General features: G+C 44.0%; 1 pseudogene; it reads right to left on the reverse strand.

The window, feature by feature from the left end:
- Nucleotides 1–1701: 1701 nt before the first annotated feature.
- LOC123052645 (uncharacterized) lies at nt 1702–4935 on the reverse strand (annotated as a pseudogene).
- Between the last annotated feature and the right edge of the window lie 490 nt (nt 4936–5425).

Genomic DNA, 5425 nt, shown 5'->3' on the forward strand with positions numbered 1-5425 from the left:
AAATTGCGACCAATTGAAAAGGTCGTTGACAAGATTCAGCCCGGTCCGATTAGGTGTTTTACATGGGCCGAGCCCAACAATTCAGCCTTTCTATATTTTTTTCTTGTCAATTTTTGGTCGACTTCATGGGCCAAGCCCAACATTGCAGCCTTTTTATCTTTTTTTTTCAAATGAGTCCAGCCCAATGTTTTCCAGGTTTTTCTTTCCTGGGCCTTGGCCTTTCCACATTCATCTATTTTTGTTTTACTTTTTTACCCAAATATTTGTCCAATATAATTTGATCCTTGGCCTCATTAAGGTCCAACTCCAGCCCTTTTGACGGAAATTTTCGAACCAGTTTGAATAACAATATGAATCAAGTTACCACGAATTAGCTGAATATTACGGAAATATCTCAATATTACGGAAATATCTCAGAACACACATTCTAGAAATTTGCATCACATATGTATATTATACAGATCCAAGCAACCTACAACATGTTGTAGTCAATCATTCAGGTGCTGGAATACTCCAGAACAGGAAAAATAAATAGAACAAGCCTATCTAGTGCTTCACGACGAGAAAACATTGTAATCTGCTTCTTCAAGTACTGCTTCTTCCTTTTGCAAAACATCTGGACATTCAAAAGAGAACAAGAAGTATGTCACTGATAGAAGAAATATTATGCGAATACTTTTAATAAAAACTAAAGACACACAAGTATTTTATCATTCTACTTATTATTATTTTAACAAGATCATTCTACTTATCTGAAATAGGAATATTCGTCAAAACTGGGAATTGAATTGGCACATATGACAAACTTAGCAAGAAATAAGCATTGAATGTTTCACATGCACGACAAGGTTTAAAAACAATCATTCAAAGTTACAGCAGATCAAAGTTCCATTTGTGTATAAGGAACAATACTCATATTCAATCAATAAGCAACTATGTCAAAATTAATTCAGATTTACTAATGTGTGTGTCAAATGATACATGCATCAAGCATCATGCCCTTATCTGTTCAATAAGACAAGAACATACCTGACTTTGTGTTGATATGATGGATGCTTCTGCAGTTGAACATCAGTCCGCATCATCGTTGATGATGGACGCCGCATGTACTTGTCCATTTAGAAGTATACCATGCAAAATGTTACACAAGCAGGTATTAGCATAAAGTAGAGCTTCTATAGTACATGTAAACTTTAGATATGAAGGACCAAGAGTTCCGGAAGCAACAAATCTGGCATGGATAAACCAGGACATGATGAAACAAATTATTCCTTGTGCATTTAAACAGGAATATGGTGTCCACTTCATACTACCACGTCATCATCAGGATTAAAACAACACATTGATACTCAGAGTGCTGGATGAGATAAATATCGATTGAAACCAATCAGAGCAGGGAGCAAAATATATCCTCTACTTAATTTTCATAAGAATAGAAGCTGAAGGACAAAGATGAAGCACCCTTAGCTCAGTTTGCTAGCACACAGGCCATAAAAATCAGCTCAACATTCAAAAAGCACGACTCTAATCTTAATGTTGTGTGGAAACAAGACAAGAATTGTACAAGTTTAGTACTGTACACAAAAATGAGCATAACTTCAATACTGCACAACAAATTTAGTCAGTTATCAAATCACCTTGTGGCTATACCACATGCTGACATCAATCACACACAACTGTTCTAGATTGAATACCCACACACCGCATATATAAACCGAACTACTGTACAGACAGATCACATTTGCTTTCCCAGATGACAAAATGCAAGACACAATCACGGATAAATCCACGGGTAGAGACCTAAGCCAGGAGAATCACCACCCGTACCTTGCCTATCTACAACTTGTTGAACACATCCAGGAGAATCTTGTAGTTCTGGATCATGTCGTACTCCGCCTTGGCATCGAAATTCACCTGCAAAACACCCCAAAATGAGCATCGCATCGCAGCCATCTAAGCCAAGCCGCCTAAGCGCAACGCTCCAGAACAGATCAATCAGGCCAGAACGCCTCCTAACCTTGTGCATCAGCACCAACCCAGGGTGAACTATGTCCAGCAGCTGGCATTGCACCGCCCCCGATGCCGCCTGCGGACTTGATGATCCAGGCCCCCACGACGACCACGTCGTGATCCATGTGGAGCTCCACCTCCTGCACATCTGATCCATGCTCCAGTGGAGGCTCGGGCTCCACCCTCGAATTCGGCGGCGCCTGCAGAAAGATAGAGAGAGATTGAGCGAGTCAAACAGAGAAAGGGGATAGGTCCAATATACAAGTTATAATGGTCTATTAGCATTCGCAACAGACTAGCAAAATGCATTACCATTTTTGTTAATAAATATGCATCATGTTCAGGTACTGGTCATGCTATTGAAGCTGATCATTGTGACTAACACCAGCACGGTGCACGATTCCAGCAAATGCTTATTGACCAGTCACCTAGATCGGTATTGATTAACATTAACCAGATAAAAAATGTATAATGTGCATGCATGGAAGTAACAATCTTACATATAATGTTTACTGCACAAACATTTTTTAGCTTAAAAGTAGAAGCAAATTATGGGCTATTCTTTCAATCATGATAAAATGATTGATCATGCCCCCAAAATACGTTTGAGTGGCAGGACACATCATAGGACAGGCCACTCCGTAATTGAAATACTGAACTGGGTTGTTAGAGCTAACTGTAGTGAGACTAGCAGAACGACAAACAAGACGAAAATATAAATACAAGGCCAACTGAAACCTGGGTTTAGTACACAGGTACAGTTTAAAAGCAAATTAGATCAACTATAAAATCATGCACCTGGGTTTTACTTATCGAGGTTTTTCACTTTCCATTTATAAAACACAACAGCTAAATTGATTAGAGAAGTTCAGAGAGAGATTTGAGAAATCTAAATTAGAGAAAACTTCAGTTCTGCTCTCTCATTGGGATGATTGGATGCCCTAATTTGCTCATTGGACAACTCTCTCTAGCTACGAGATAGTATTTTTTTGCTCCTCTTCTCTACTGTGCATGCAGTGTAGGTATGGTAGGTCAGGGCCACCCAGCTAGCTAAGTTCAACATTGCTCGGTTGGAGAAGCATTACATTTACGTGGTGGTGGCTGGCTGGCAATCATGGCTGCTAGCTCATGCTGCCAGTGTGCGTGCACATCTCCCTGCTGGAACCAACCCAACCCAAATGAAACAATAGTAGCAAACCACACATGTACCAGTAAACTTCAGTATGAAACAGTTTCTCGCCGAAAGAAACTACCAAAGCATTTCCAAGAATTTCAAAGAAACTGCCTCAAGTCGATTCAGCCACTTCACAATGAGGTCGTTGTTGCCTACTTGCTGGTCTCGAGGTTGCCGTCGCCGCTCATCACTGGCAGTCTCCGGCCGCTCTACGTTGCCACTTGCGCCACCCGCGCTCGCTGGTCGCTGGCTGCGCCTTCCGCTCCCTGCTCGTCGATTGGCGGAACAAGAAGTGCCTGAAACAAATGGCAAAGTGCACTTATGCAGGAGATCCAAATTACAGTACCTAATCATTCAGAGCTTTGACTGGGCGTTTGTTGTTTTAGCAATTTTTTTTGCTATAATCCAAAGTTATGGACATGCTTTATTGGTACGAGGAAAGCAGGATCGATGTATATCAGAACTTGCTGTACTTTCTGTATCAAGGAATGAAATTATGTGGTTTGGAAGCATTTTTTGAAATGTGCAGTGTTCAGGATTCAACTGGCTTCCAGAATTATAGAACTGAGGTTGTGAGTGGAACTAGGATAAAGTAATCAGATTTAACAATTGCTTTCAGATTCTAGTTACTCTCTACTGAATAACTGGAAATTACTACTCCAATAAGTAACAACTCCCTAACTCCATCTAGAAGTTGGAAACTGACTCTCAGTTATACTGATACAGTCATAGCTTACATTCACCTACTTTCAGAAATCAAATCATCATCCAAACGCAAACTGTGTGGCACAGATTTCACGTACCATGTACATATACGGATCCGGGCGGCCACCAGTGCCCGCACGACGCAACCCTCTCTTCTGCTTCAGCAACCTACGAATTCCAAACCGAGAGTCAGCCAACAAATTTCAGAACATCTTCAGAGATGATAGTTGGATTAGCGGAAGTGTCCTACTCACCAGCACAGAGCCTTGCTACTTACAGCGTTGTCGCCGACGGCGGCGCGGATGGCCGTCTCCGTGACCGGCGCCGCCTTGGACCACGAGAGCGACTTCATGATCGAGGCCGCCCTCCGCACCAGACTCTCACAGCCGCCGCTCGCCAGCGGAGTTCGGCGGCATCTCCCCGACGTGGCCGTGGACCGGGAGGACGCAGCTCCCGTGATGGTGCTCCCCTTGCTGGCCACCACGCTGCCCCTCTTGCTCTCCTCCCCCCCTCACAGTTGTTGATCTCGATCCAAATTCCCTTCCGCCTCTTCAACGGCTCACCCTGGAACAGCTTCCTGGTCGCCTGCGCCAGCACCTAGAGCCAACGACTAGAACCATCGATTAGTGCATCGCCGCAGAAGACGGATACGACGGACAAACCGCGAACTAGCAGGCGAGGAGTTTGGTTACCTTGGGGTCGATGCGGTGGAGGGAGGCGATGACGGCAAGCACGCAGAAGGGGTCGATGGAGAGCAGCATGAGGTGAGGCTGTGCATGCGCGGGTAGCAGAGGGGCTCGCCGGTGGCTCATCGAGGGAGAGATCCAGGAGGGGATGGGGAGGGAGGTGGCGGCGCGATCTGGAAGGCGAGGAGGAGCGGGTGGTGGCGCGCGGGCGCTGGCGGCGAGATTGGCTAAATCGGGGGCAGGAGGTAGGTGGCGGCTGTGCGGAGTGCATCTGAATCGGGGGAGAGAGGGGAGAGGAGTGGAGTTAGGGTTTGGGTGCGGCGGCGAGAGAGGGGGCGAGGGAGGAGGGGTGCGATGGGATCTGAGCTAGGGTTTGGGCTGCGGGTGGGGGCATCTCTTTTTTATTTATTTTTTCTGTACATAGATGGATGGACGGATGTGGGATGGAGAGGTGTATGGATGGATGGATGGATGGATGGGCGCCATGTCATCAATCCATGGGACGAGTTCTGATTGGTTCAGAAAATCAGTGATTTAAAAGTATTGAAAATAGAGGGATTTTGTGAAGCAACTATCAAAAATATTTTCTTGAAGGGCATCACACAAATTTTCACTAGAGTTAGACCACATTTTATGGATAAGGACCAATTTGTATGCATTTCTGATCTTTCTAGCAATTTTTAATCATTTTCCGAGTGGAAAAAATGGTTTTTTTTTTCTGAAGAACCTACCAAATATTTGTTGCAAAATTGGACTCCATCAATTTTCTAAAATACTAGTCCATATTTAATATACAATTGACCAAATGGTTGGGTGTCAAAAGCTTTGATCCACCTCTCGTGAAAAAGAC

This window comes from Triticum aestivum, chromosome 2D (genome assembly GCF_018294505.1).
Source record: "Triticum aestivum cultivar Chinese Spring chromosome 2D, IWGSC CS RefSeq v2.1, whole genome shotgun sequence".
Taxonomy (NCBI): domain Eukaryota; kingdom Viridiplantae; phylum Streptophyta; class Magnoliopsida; order Poales; family Poaceae; genus Triticum; species Triticum aestivum.